Below are 15,346 nucleotides of genomic sequence, written 5' to 3'. Positions count from 1 at the left end.
ATTATCAGAGATTGTTATGCTGATATCCTTTGCATGTGAAAGAACTGTAGATGAGTACGGTTTTTCACTGTTTTCTCTTGGAATAAAAAGTTTCATTTCTGTATTTACTTTAGGATCAAGGAGAATATTTGCAGTTAAATCTTCACTAACAGCCTAATGTTTATTTTCCATACTGTGATGTGATGTGTACTTTTTTAATAACACAATTAAGAAGACATAATGAAATTTTAAAAAGTACTTTGAGCTACACTAAGAAAAGGCCCATTGTGAGAGGTAATGAGCGAATTCTTCTAAATCTTTGCTTCGGTATACCACTGTTAAAATTGTGTAAAATTCTACAGAGAGCTGTGATTTTTGATGCGCATTAGTTAAAGAGGTCCATCTGACAGATAGTGTAGTAAATAAGGCTTTCATTGTCTGGAGACCTGGACTCTTGGTTGGCTTATACTGATTTCAAGCCAGGGCTGAGCTTCAAATTCCTCTTAGGCTTAACAGATTCCTATTCCTGTGAAATAGGTTGGTGCAAAAGTAGTTACAGTTTTTGCCTTTTTTTTTTATGGCAACCTAATAATAGGTAAGGATATGGAAATGACTACCATTCATTCAGAGACAATCATTAAATCAGTGTCATTGTATGTTTAGAGTTAAAAGAGATCTTTGTACAAAATCCTCACTGATAAATTAGAAAAATGAGACGCAGAGAATTTAGAATATTTAAAATTTGAGCCTAGGGAAATTAAAATTACAAGTAAGAGTAGAAAACTTCTGGCATTAACACTAGCATTTAAACTTCACAGAGAAATTGTGTGGACCTTGTGATTTCCTTAGATTTGATACTTTGGATGTGAAAAAACTTTTTCTCACAGGCTGAGGGAGAAGTTTTACCTTACATGGTATGAAAAATCTAATGCTTAGAATAAGAGCACAAAAATGCCATTGTTTGTATACAAATACACATACTGGTATATAAATACAGCCATTTCAATTTTATATGTATGAAATTTTCTTTAAATAAATTAGCCATTGCGCATGTTCTTAACATCTGGAAATGATGATGATTAAACACATCTTAGTCCCTGCACGTGATGCACTATTGAGATGGGAAGTAGCAGAGCCTAAATGTTGAGTTTGGTTCTGAAGTCATATTTCGTGGATGCAAATTTCAGTTCTATTTATTAGTTGTGTGACTTTGACTAAGTTACTTAACCTCTCTGTGCTTTAGTTTACCAAGTCTGAGAGATATAATGAAAGAATCTTCCATGGGGTTGTCATCAGATAAAATTAGATAATGCACATAGCATACTTCACAAAGTTCTTGGCATCTACCATACTCATATAGGTAGCCATAATTGTACATTATACAGTTTAATTATTAATATTAAATACCTATAGGTACACTGATTTCTTTGCCAAGATAACTTTTGCAACTCTGACTTTTAAACCTTCAGTTTGAAACTTACTAGGTGTTTTTCAATTATATATTTTCTGTTTTCTCATCTGCCTTTCCTTGTTTACTTTAAAAGAACAATGAAATGAAAGAGCATAGAAATGTGGAATTTTAGGCACTACAGGCACTTCTGAAAATTTGTAACCATGTGAAGCACAGGTGCACTTGGGTTCTTGGACTTTTGGAAGACCAAGTAACTTAACACATAGCTTCTTGTGAATATGCTTTCTGAACTTGGTACACATGTGTAAACCTGGAATGTTTGGAAATGACCCAAGTGAGGGAGTGATCCAGGTAGAGAAGCCAGTTTATGTAAACAGGGTCTGTATAACTAGGGCAGACTCATTTAAGGACAGTCTTTTTTTCAGGCACTTGAATTGTATTAATAGTTGGATAGTCACCTCTCCTGGGTTCATAGGCATTGGTTTTCACATCCAAATTTGATTTTCTAAACTGGAATATAGAAAGAAAAATAATTTGTAAGAGAAAGATATAATTGGCAAACTATGGGGAGGATTACCAAAGAGCTTAAGTCCATATATACCTCATTACTGCATGTGTGGTTCTTAAGGGTCAATCTAACTTTCATAGGAATAAAATCTTTAAGACTCAAAATGAAGAAGGCAAGATTTAGTTTTGTTCCTCTTTTGCATAGTCGTCTTTTCTCCCATGCTTGTGGTCATCAAGCTGGTTCTAAAGCCATCTCTAGTATAGTCATTATTGGACTTTAGCACGTGAAAGAAGACCTGGGAACTGGCTAAAGATACAGATTCATGGAATTTACCCTTGAAAGCTCTGACTGACTAGGTCTGAGGCAGGACCCAGTAATCTAAGTAAGTATCCCAGGTGATTGACAGACCACACTTGGAGAACACTCCTACCTTAAGTTGCTCTGAGAAATCACCCACATGGGTCCCATCATGTGTGAATTCTGGAGAACCAGTCTGTGCTCTCTCATTGGGTATTCACTGGCCTTCACTTACAGGTTTTAGTCCACCATGGGTTTCCATGCCAACGAGAACCACTGGACGCCTGCCGCAGTATCTATGTGAGCTCACTCATGGTATATGGATTCCAGGGCCCAAACCTAACCCTACAAAATCTAAAAGAGGTGGTAGGAGGTGAGGTCCTGGAGCCAGCGATTTTTGGCTCCCAAGATAATAATTATGACTACATAGAGTTTCACCTTTGCCTCCATGACTCACCGTATTTTTGTAACCACATTGATGGCAGTGACCAGGTGGATAGTATTGAGACCACTATGGCTACTGAATGTCAGCAGTGTCTCTCTCCTTGCAAGTCTGCAGGCTGCTTTTTCCTTCTCTGCATCCTAGGAAAAGCAATTTATTCTGTCCTTGTGGTTTTATGGTGAGAAATAGGCTTCTTTCTCTATTGTCCCTTCCTGCCTTCCCTTCTCCATAGCTGCCAAGTGGAGGCTGAGATGACTGTGCCAAATGTACAGATGTGGTGGTGCACATTCAAACTGCTGTTGCCCTGGCAGAGACCTCTTCGTTCAGGCCTTGCAAATCCTTGAAGTCTTTCTTGCCTCACTGTGCATAGCTTACATAAGCAAGGTTTAAATTTGTCGAGAATTTCACAGGTTTTCAGATCTGTTGTCTTTCTTTTATATTGCATTGGAAAATCAACAGTATAATGTACTCATAGCTGGCATGGGTCAAAGGTAGTCTGATATTTAGGAAAATTTGATTCTTGAAATCACATTTCTGAATTACTAAGAAATTATTAAGAATTATAGCAAGAAAAACTGTTTACTGTGTATGGGTAACAATTCTTCTGAGTCTTCAGTGTGTACTTCTGTAGATCCATTTACAGTTGCAAGCTACAGAATTTTTTCATGTTGCTATATGTAATGAACAAGAATGACATTAAAAATTTTGAAGCGTCTTGTCATGAATAGCTCTAACTCTGATCATTGATTATTTTAAAATCCAGCAATAGTGTTCTATCATGTGAAATAATGCTTTGTTATCTATAAAACCTCAGAGTGATTGAGAGGAGGGTGGCATAAAGTGACAGCTTAGCATTTTCTTGTTGTAGGGTCATGTTATGATTGAACCCTACGTTCAGCCTGATTCAGCCCTCATAGATGTCAACTTTCTTTTCTTTTTATTTTTTAAGAGACAGGGTCTTGCTCTGTCTCCCAGACTGGAGTGCAGTCGTGCAATCATATTTTGCTGTGGCCTCCAACTCCTGGACTCAAGTGACCCTTCTACCTCAGCCTATGAAGTAGCTAAGACTACAGGTGTGCACCACTATGGCCAGCTAATTTAAAAAATACCATACCGGTGATGTCTTGCTGCGTTGCACAGGCTGGTCTTGAACTCCTGGCCTCAAGCAGTCCTCCCGCCTTGTCCTCCCAAAGCATTGGGGTTACAGGCGTGAGCCACTATGTCTTGCCTCAACTTCTTTCTTTAGCTGTAAGGAAGGGCTCAATGGTAACTGAAGAGATTGGTGAAGGGGGTGATTGGCAAAATGGTTGACCTACTCAGAAAATAATAAAACCAACCAAATTAAATGTGAGAGGGAACTTTGCATATAGGAGATGTCAGACTTTCCAGATCTTCTTAAGAGGCAAATTACTGGTCACATGGCAAGTTTATCTTCTAACATTAAGGAAAAAATACAAAAGGCAACATCTGAACTGTTGCATAAAGCTAACTATGGTGGTAATTTGAGGAGCCCTCCATGGGATAGATTTTTAAGAGTCTCCAGGGCCTGTGTTTAGTTGGAAAGATCATACCACACTAAGGATCTCTCGGTCTAGCCCACTTTTTCTTCTCTCTCAAGCCTTATTACAACCACAGGAAAGTGTGCACTAGGATCGTGATTTCAGCACTTGTTGAAGCCACTGTAAGCAGCCTTGCACGATGAAAGACATACAGCAGAATCTGTGTGAGTTTCCCGCACCTCCCTGGCTGCTGTTTTTTAACCCCCTTTACCAAGAGGATGGACAAAGCATGTGCCTCCCCATCTGGTTCCAAATAAGAAGGCTTTGAACAGACATGGTAGTTGCCTGCAAACACTTAAAGGGATGTGGACAAGGAAGTAGATTCATTTTTCCGAAGTTCCAGCAGGCACAACCAGATTCAGTGGGTGGGATCATAGGGAGGCAGATTTCAACTCAATATGAGAAAGAACTTTCAAATGATTCACTGTCCAGTAATGGTATGGCTGCCTTGAAGTTTCATGCTCCCTCTAGCTGAAAATATGTGATGGATGAGAGGATCAGCCACCAGACATAACAGAAGGAATTCCTGCATTGAGTGGAAGCTCAGTTGAGCTGATTGCTACAATCGGTCCCCTTCTTGGCATTATTGATAAAATAATTTGAGGAGTGACTGTAGGAGAGAGGGATATGTAAAAAGAAAGGAAGTGAGAAAGGTGTTCCTGAACTCCTTAAAAGATGATAGAACAATTACTTCACCTTCCCCCCAGCTTTTTATTATTTTTCCAGTTTTTGAGCACACTGCACTTATTGAACACCTACTGTATGCCACAGCATTATCTCATTTAACAGCAAAAGGCACAGATCCCAGTGTGTTCTCTCTTAGCCAGAGTTCTGCAACTGTTTGCTTCCCTCCATACAAGGGTTGAGCTCCGTGGTCATCTTCGGTGACTTCTCACATGTTGTGCTGCATACCCATCACAGCTGAGCTCAACTCCTTGATAGTCTTTTCATGTTTCTGTTTCACTTTTTCTGTGTTTCTCTTATGGTGCTTGCAATATTAGATTGTAATGATATGTTTGTGTTGATTTTTCTCACTAGACTGTAAGCTACTTGAGGGCAGACCCCTTGACTTCTTATTAGGTTAATGACTATACAAGTGTCTAGCAGATAGTAAATGCTAATGTTTATTGACTCAATATTTGATTGCTCCTCTCATCACACTGCTCCCTCAAAAGAAATACCCGTGATGACTTTTATCCTCAACGTTTGAAACTAAAAGGAAAAATACCGGAATATTCTTTCTCTTCTGGACCCTACCTTCCCAATACTAATCACATCCTAATTGCTTACCCCACCCATTCTATTTCAGGGATGGAGGGAAAGAATTATGCCAAAAAATCTCCAAAGTTAGAGAAGAGAAAATCAGCTATTATGCAACTCCTTCATCTCCCCAAATAGATGTGTTGCCTTTGGCATCACTAGTGTAAGGAAGAGGAGGAATCCTTCTCCTGTTTTTAACTAGCTGTGTGACCTCGAACTAGTCCTGTGACCACCTCATTTATTCATTCATGATGATTTTAAGGCTCAGTCAGTCTTAAATTCTGTAATTCATAATCTCGTTTCCCTTCGAAGGTTTTCTGAAGTCCTTTTGTCCTTTTCCTCTGCATGGTATTCTCCTGAATAACCACGAAGCCAGAATGATGCTGATAAGGGAAGCAGTGTTGGGCTTAGAAGTCTGTTTGGGAGATGGCATTGGGATAAGACTATATTCTTTGTGATCTGACACCTCCAGATTGAGTCCCTGCTGTACGACCTTAGGCAAATTATAAACGTATTTAAACTGAAGATTCCTCTGTTATAAAATGGGCACAATATTATATATCTCGTAGGACTACAAAGACTCAGTGAGATAATGTATATTAAGTGTTTTTCCTGTGCCAGAAACATGATAAGCCCTTCGAAACAATAGCTGCTATTATTTGGAAATAGTCCCCTCTCTTTTTTTCTTCCTCTTTTCTGCAACACCTGAAAGAGACCAACACCCAAGTCCTGAAGAAGTTTCCTTGGCATGGGTTTTGTTTGCCCTTGAACGTCATTTCTTCTTCTTGTAGACTTAGTAGAGGACAGTCAAGGTTCTTCCTGCTGAGGAATTCTGCTCCTACATGTACAATGGCCAAAGGAGCAGCCCATTTCACAGTGGTTGAGACTATATTTATTTTAACATTTGCATAGAAGACACAAATGTTACTGAGGAGACTCTGGAAATGGCTGTGGGGTCGTATATCTTAATATCACATAATGTATCTCATCCAGATCAAAATTCCTTTATTCAAAAAGGCTTTGACTGAGCAATAGTGACATAGCAGCTCCTGAGCCTGACAATAAATAGACGCCTTATAAAAATTTATGAAGTTCAGGTTGTAAAGAAGAAACTGCACATACTGAGTAGTAGCATTCTTATTAAAATAATTTCATCTTTAAGTGCGTTGTCTCTGTATTGCCTATAACAGAAGCTTGTGCTAGGCTAGACACCTCAACAGCCTATAAACTTTTATATGGGCTTTTGGAAAGGGATGATCGGTTTACAAGATATGATTTTCTTATCTCACCAAATTAGATTATTAGAGATAGTGTCTCTGGATGTAAAATTTCAGTCCTGAGTAAACCTGTACCTCTGAGACACTGTGCAGCCTGCTAGCAGAGTGGAAATGGAGCATAATAAATTTGCCCTGAGCCCATTTCTCTCTACATAGCTCCATAATTCATTCTTTGCTTGGTATCCATGACTGCTTTTTTACAGTCAATCAGTCTACATTCAGGCTGGCTCCTTTCATGTGTAGCACCTCCTCCTTGCTCCAGACCTTGCCTCTTGGTATGCTAGACTCCTCTCATGCTTCCTTCTAAAGCTGTGTTCACCACGGACCCTCTGTCCAAGCTGTGCATGATCATATGCCAAGCAGTTACTCTAGTTATAGGCTTCTTTGTTGAAATAGATTCTTAAAAAGATACTCTGTTTAAAGTGGATTAAAACAACAGCATCTGTGGACCACATACGTAGGTGCAATGAATATTTCACTTATTCTTTTTTGAGTATCCTCTGAGGGGTCAGAGAAGGGGTAATCTACTAATACCACATGCTTCTTTACTCTAGTGCCTTCCACAGCATCCATCCATGCGACCCTGCGACCCCCATGGCTTCTCTCCCTCTCCTCTGGTTCAACGTTGCTTTGGTCCAATGGCATTGCCTCTATCTGCTACTACAAAACCAAAAGTGGCTGCAAGGAACTTAGGAAAAGAGAAGCATTTAGGAAAACTTTCTCCAAGGTGGAGTGGAGACAGCCATACAAATCTGAGAATTAAATACATAGTTTCTGGTCCTGTTTCTACTCTTAATTATGGTGGTGAGATTGGGCAGGGAATTTATCTTTAGTGGACCTCACTTTTGACATGTGTGAAACAAGTAGGAATAGGTACATTTTAAGAGAAAATTTTATCAATTATGAACTATATAAACATGGAAAATTGACCTCTCTCTTTTCTTTTAATTCAATAATTAGATGTCTTGAGAATAAGCTGGTAGAATCTGGCGCTTTGGAAGAAGAGTTACCAAAATAATTGTGCTACCTTGCAGGGTATAGTGTGGGGACCACTCAGAAATAACTCTGTGTAGAAAGTTATCAGCTATAGCCTGGTCTTAGGGCAGTTTTATGAAGAATATAAGAATGGAATGTGTAGCAGACAAGAAGCAGTGGCACCCAATTTGTCAGTTTTAGGGGAAGAGTATATTTGTGTTCTTCAGCGATTTTAAACGCTATTAACTAAGTAGCTTATTAAACTTTTGAAGAATGCTTTCACCTGCATTTATTTATTCACATTCTCTTTAACTCCTTGAATTTGGTAAGAGCCTTTATTTCTTGCCTAATTTTATTGAGGAGGAAACTGAAGCACTGACACGTGCTATAATGTGCTCAAATGGCACAGCTGTATGGTGGCAGAGCAGGAGTCATGTCTCACTGAGGAGCAAGATCTCCTAGCTGCTCTAGGTGAGTCCACGGACCAGCAGCACCAGGATCACTTGGAAGCATGTTAGAAATGCAGAATCTTAGCCCCTGCCTGAAACCTACAGAATCAGGATCTCTACTTTAAACCTTCAGGGGTTTTGTTTGCACATTAAATTCTGAGAAATACAGTAATCTAGTGGATACTACTGTCTCCACTAAAGATTCTTCTCTGTTTCATGCTTTGGGCGCAGGTTTGGCCCTCTGGGTTCACTGAGAGGCCAGCCTATAGAGGGGAAGCATGCCTGAGGTATCCCCAGGACAGCTTCCTGGACTTGGTATGTGAAATAAAACAAAAAGAGTGGTCTTTATTTTCCATGCAGGTAAATGGGCTATTTAGAACCACACAAATAGATAAGCAGGATACGGAATGCTTGTCTCATTCAGAGGCCTTGTAAGTTAGCTCCTGGGCAACCCCCTTTCTAACATCACCACCTTGTGTCGGCAAATTTCCATTTGAAAATATGCAAATGTAACAGAACAAGCCAGCAACGTATCTGATTAAACATCTGAGTGATTAGAACAATTTAAATTAAATCTTGTACCTGTGTTTCTAAAATGATGTCAGATGCTGAGACTGTTGAAACACATTCTATTGGTTCGTGGTTCCAAATTCTGAAAATACCCATTACAGATGTTTTATAAGACTATGGGTCTGAAATGTAAACATAAAAATAACTGAATAGCGTCAAATTTGGGACCTAAAAATGGTGTAATTACTATTTTGATAGTCAGCAAAAGTCATCAGCTCCTCCAAGGCAATGACTTTCCATAGCCAACCAAAAGTATGTATTCAGTCATTAGCATGTGCAAGTATGCCAGTGAAGAGAATGTAGTCTAAAAGAGAATCTCTGAAATGTCCTCTTTATCTTTCAAAAGAACAAGTTGGCTTTGAAAAAGTCCTGCTAGCCACATGACATGACAACTCTTAATAGTGTCCAGATAATTAAATGGGATGGACAATAGTGATCCATTTTGTTCTAAGATATCTAGACCACCTTAAACATACTTTAAATTCTAGGGCATCTAATATATAAAGTTGTAAATATGGGATAATAGATGATTTAGTTCTTGCATTCCTTAGGAGGTCTCTAGGATCTCCCAAATAGTGAAACTCTTGCCAGTTTCCTATCGTGACCATCTGAAAGGGTCATGTGTACACATGTTGCTTTGCATATACAAGTTCAGAAAATGGAACGAGGGCTGCAAATCTTTACAAATGAGTTTTCAAAAATATGATGTATGTGATCCATATATTTCTTTTGTATGTGAGGCAGGTGTGACATGCACTTTGGATGATGACTTTATCCTTGATCCTTGTCCCTGTCAATTTTGGTGGCACTTGCTCTCAGATTTATAAGTAGAATGACATTTTTGTACTGGCGGAGTGCCCTGGGTTGAACTGCCTACACTAACCACAGCCCACCTACTACTGAGATTTTTCATCTTTTTAGACTGGCATTATATTATGCCACATTGTATATCACTGGTTCTTTAATTTTTTTCTTACCTGACTTATATCCCCTCACCCTTCTTCAATTTATTGTATTGTACCCAATCAGCTCATATGACTCACTAAAGAATTGAACTGGGAAAAGGCTGAATATTTAAGTAAACCTGTGGGAAAAATTTGCTGTCAGAATATATATTTATATGGAGAAAATATTCTATGATGGACATCAGTTTATTCTTCTGATCATCTTAAAGCATTTCTACCTGTAGGGCTATTAGAGTAGTTTCTGGATTGAGATAATCAATTGTATTGGAGCATCAGTCTTGTATGGTGTTTGGATAGTGATCATTATGCTCCTGACATACGGAAAAAAAGAATATCCCAGGTATATGGATACTGTACATGTCACCAAGACAAGGTCACAAAGAAAGACAATGCGATAAATAAGTCCTGAACATGGTTCTTTAAGTTTAATAGTTTATAGATGTTATTGCTCACGAGAGAATTATGATTTTACCCAATGCTCTTTGTATTTGAAGGACCTTTTCTTATTGGATTTTCAAGTTCTGAAAGTGATAGAGCTTGATATAATTAGTGTTACCTTCTTTTTTAGGGCCACAATTAAACATCCTGCACATTTTTACTTGCCTGGAGAGTCATACTGATTATTTACTCTCTCTCCCAACCTTTTTGCAGTATCAACAAATCAAATGGTTTGAGTTTTTTTATTCAGATAATTCTTTTGGCTGAACAATTATGATGTTTTCACCTTGGTTTCCTTTTCTTCCTTGCTTCTTTCTTTAATTTTAAATCTTGCTGAAGTAGAAATAACGCCAGTCATAGCAACCAGAGACTATGGGGTGCTTGACTGTGTGTAGTAGTATTTTAAGCCCAGAACATGTATTATATCGTTTAATAGCAAGGTAGACATGATCATAGTCCCCATTTAGAAACTGATGCTTAGAAAGTTGAGAAATCTTTTTAAGTCATAAGACTATAGTGACTGACAGAATATGACTGTGAACCAAGGCCTCATTGACTCTAGAACCCACCTTTATTGTGAAAACCATACTGCAAGAACAGAAAGGAAATTTAAAAATCATTTAGTTCAAACTATTTTTTTTTACAGATGAAGAAATAGGTCAAGAGAAGTTAAATTCTTTACCTAAAGTTCATACAAAAAGCAAATGGAGGAGGCGGTTTCAATCGATGTCCGTTTTCAAGGAGATTACGCAGGCGTTTTCTGTTCTATCTAATAGACCAACTTGCATCACGTATCATCTCTGGACCAATCTGCTATAACAAGGAGTATGGGCTCATTGTACAGAATTGTTCAAAATGGCTTGCTCCCTTCTTTCTGGGGGTTAAGAGGAAGGAATTCTTGTAGCTGGGCAGACTCTGCAAAAGCTGTTCACTGAATGGGGTTGCTGTCTCCCAGGGCTGGAAGCCCAGTTCTAGGCAGACTCCTGCAAAGGGAATTTTCCATGTTATTAGAATTCCTTTTTCCCCTCAAAGTAGATAAAATTCAGGGTGAAACCAGCCTGACTTTATTGTTCTTTACTCAGTCCAGTCTCCAGGCCCTGCCTCTATGTTGAAGGTAGATTGAGTTTGACAGATGGAAAAACAGCAGCAGTCCTGAGACTGGCTGCCAAATGGGACAGAAAAGGAGGTGATCTGATGGGTTGTAACATTGAACTGGAAGGGCACATATACCAATGCACAAATGAAGACAATGAATGGTGACCCTCCTGAGGAAATAGCAGCATTTTCCTTCACTGATTTAACAGCATTGAAGGTTTGGAAAAGAGAGAGGCAGTTACTGTGTGAGGTACTACTTTTGGTATATACCTATGTCACAAGTATGTGGATAATATATAACTCAGTTAATATTTATCTTGCATAGCAATACTTCTATATAGATGTGTGTCTTGATTGGACTTAAAAAATATTCTATTTTTCTGTTTACAAAATGAATCTAAACTTATTCAAGGAAGGTACGAAGAAAGACGTTCTGATTCACTGAGATATATATGCAGGTGGAAGAATGATTGGCTGTGATTTTTACTCTAGATATACACTTCCCTTTCCACGTAGGTAGCTAGTTCCCCTGTGCTCCCTTTGCCTCAGGGGAGAGTTGTGTTGCAGAGAGGAAAGAGAAATTGTCCATACTAGAAGAGAAATGGCTTTGGTGTGTTAGAGGCCCCTTGAGGGGAGGCCCCTTGAGGGGATTCTATCCTGGGAGGCAGGAGGAGCAGAGACCTTTGGGAAGGTAAACAGGAAGGTATGAAAGAATGGAAGAGAGAGATTGATTTTCTAAGGTTAGTGGATACAGTGATCTGCATCTTTGGAGCACCCTCAATGCTGTGGCAGAACTTTGGGGTGGGGGCGGTGACACCTAGGGAAGCTGTATATCCCTAGCTTTGGCAAAGAATCCTACAGCACCTGAGGCAGGCTCCCTCCACACCAAAGTCTGGAGAGGCCTTTAGTCCATCAGTTTCCTTTTAAGAATGCAAATCCAAGAATATTTCCCAGTAAAAGATCACTTCGATGGCTTCTTATCTGCAGGAAATAGACAAGAATATTTTAAGCAGATGAAATAGCATGTGCAAAACTATGACGCTAACAGCACATGGACTCTACCAGTGACTCTTCATCTGGATCACAGGGGCTGTGCTGAACAGCTGGAGGGAGGGGTAAGGGCTGCTCATGGTGGCGTCGACTGCCATCTGGTGGGGTCTCTGTGGGCCAGTGACATTTTGTAGGAACATATGAATTTTTCAAATAAAATCTTACAAGGAAACTCAATCTATGAAAGAATTAATCATGGAGAAGCGTACCAGAGTTTCATGCCATGCCCTCCCCATACAACCCTGAGTTCTTGAGGCATCTCTGTGGGACCATAGCTGTGGATAATGGAAAACTCATATGTGATCAGATTTAAGATTTTACAAGATGAGCACAATGGTGGTATGAAGATACGTTAAGGGACAAAGACAGGGAATTTTAGACTGCATGCAAAGAGACCAATGAATGAGGAGAAATTTCTGAACACAAACTCGTTGTATAAAAATAACTTTATTTTTAGTTTCAGTTTCATAGAATAGTGTGAACCTATTTGATTTGATGGCAGAAGTTTAGTTATATTAATAACTCAGGGTCACATTCTCCTTCTCTGACTTGGAACTAATCCCAGGGGTGTTTATATACATAGTAAAAACCACCGCTTACTCAACATTTAATTAAATAAAGAGCAAGTACTTCACAAAATTTAACTTATTTAATTATCATTGTAACCCTATGTGGTATGTACTGTCATTTTCTCCATCTCACAGATATGAGGAAACTGAGACCCAGAAAGTTGAGTGATTCCTGGGATTTAAAGGTAGGCAGCCTGGCTTCCAGTATGCTCTGGTATCTGTGTTCTTAACTAATTTAGCTGCAGTGTGGAGGTATTTGTGGGGAGTGTGTCATTTTATTCTTGAGAGTGATCAGTCCTCTCAGGCATCCATTGCCATTGGGGTGTTTTGCTTTTAATCTCATCTGGTTCTAGGACATCATCCAAGTATGTTGCCCTGGATCTTCCCAAATGATTCTTTCTACTACTCATGACCTGCGCTAGGATAGGAAGAAATTCTCACTAGGATTTTACCTAAACCAGTGGCTCTCAATAGAGATTTTGCCCCCAGGAGACATTTGGTAATGTCTAGAAACATGTTTAGTAGTTACAACTGGGGATGGGGAGTATGTTACAAGCGTTTGGAGGGCAGAGGCCAGGGATGCTGCTAAACATTCTACAACCCACATGAGGATCCCACGGCAAAAAATTATCCAGACCAAAATATCAATAGTGCTGAGGTTGAGAATCCCTAACACAGACACAAATTACATTTCAGCAATTTTATTTGTAAAGTCTTGCTTTCTTCCCAGAGCTCTGTTTTGCTGGGTAGGCACAGGTTCCTTTTGTTCTTAGATCCCACCAAACCATCCTGGGGTTTCTGATTGCTTTTCCTCCATCAGGGCTCAGTACAGGGCTGGTGAGTGGGTTGGGACCTGGGCCCTCTTAATCTCTTGTAGCAAAACTCTCCACTTAATGTCAACCATTTTCCCCCTTTCTTCCTTTTATCTAGTCTGAATATAGAAAGCTTTGCTCTTACTGATCTTAGTCTTTCAAATCTATGGCCCATGAATTATTGTTCCCTTAACTTTTGAAATCCAAACTGTAAGAATTGATTACCTTTTTCTCTGCCTTGTGCGATGTGATCCCTTTTCTGGGGGCAATACATGCAGAAAGTCAGCAGACTGAAAGAAGTTTTGCAGAAATGCAGAGAAAAACCTTTATTTGTCCATGTCAGCATTTTACAATCTATATTCTGAGGACCACTGGAGATGTTAATAGGCTTTCTATGAAAAGAGGGAACTTCTCTCTGGGAATTCCCAAGTCATGTAAGCATTCTTTAAAGCTCAGAAAAGCAAACTATTTAAATTTGTTTATCCCAGGGCTTCACAAAGTGTTTGACCAGAAAACTTTCCTTTTTTCATGGAATCCCTAAGAACATTTTGTGCATAGTTGAGAAATGTTAGTCTATGTGATAAATGCGGCCTTTATCAATGCATTGGCAGAGAGAAGAGTACAGGTTCTCGAGATATTAAAAGTTAGACTCCCTAGTACTTGATGAATGATTGGTTATGGGAGGTAAGGAAGCAAGAGAAATCAATGGAAAAATAAATATAGAAACTTCAAAATTGAAGGAACAAATTTTATATCATTCCTTATATATCACAAACTATTAGGCACCAGGGATTTTTAAAAGTGTAAACCACCAAATGCTGGTACTGAATTTATCTCTCTCCTGGATTATGGTACTGGCTTTCTAAATGGTCTCCTAGCTTTCATTCACTTCCTCTTCTAATTTCAACTCCACAAGGTCAACAAAAAAATCTTTCCAAACAAAGACATAATCATGATGTTGCTCTTATCATTGAACTTTGATGGTTCAATTTTACGCAGACAATCCAAGCTCCTTTGCATAGTACTCAGAGGTCCCTGTCAATGTCTTCTTGAATATGGATATATACAACTTAGTGTGGCAAGAAATGAGTGGCTCTTACTCAGCAAGGCCTCACTGTGTACGGTCAGTGCTTATGTGCCTCTAAGGGACTTTGGGGAACAAGGCAGGCTGTGTCGGAGGGTCACACATCTGTTCCTGCCCTGTGTGAATGCCTTGATTCCATATGTTTTATAAATATATCTGTAATGTGACCTAATCATAGAATGAAGATGTGTGTGGTCCATCTCTGCCTATGCAGGTATCTTCCATTTGCCCTTCCAGATCGACCCTCACCCTTGTCTACCCTGTGCTCTGGGAAGCTGACCTCTTTGTATTCCTCTGCCCACTGTCTTAACACTTAAAATGGGTTTGGCTAATGAGAAATGTTGGCAGGAGATGGGAAGGAGGGAAGAGATTGAGATCAGGGTGTTTATTCCCCAGATCCCTCCCTGGAAGGGCACTGCATCATGGCTGTGTCTTGTGATGGCCTCTGTTTCTCTCAAGGTGGCCTCTCCCACCATATTTTCTCTTCTCCAGGTTTGAGTAACTACCATCTCCTCTTCTCCCGTTGGGCCTAGGGGTGGTAAAACACCCCTTGTTTAGTCCTTGGTTCCTGCAGTATCCTTGTGGCTTCTCTATGCTCTGACTGTG

Source organism: Symphalangus syndactylus, chromosome 8, assembly GCF_028878055.3.
Source record: "Symphalangus syndactylus isolate Jambi chromosome 8, NHGRI_mSymSyn1-v2.1_pri, whole genome shotgun sequence".
NCBI classification, from domain to species: domain Eukaryota; kingdom Metazoa; phylum Chordata; class Mammalia; order Primates; family Hylobatidae; genus Symphalangus; species Symphalangus syndactylus.
The sequence above is the reverse complement of the archived record's forward strand: the minus strand, read 5'-3'. Positions refer to the sequence as shown.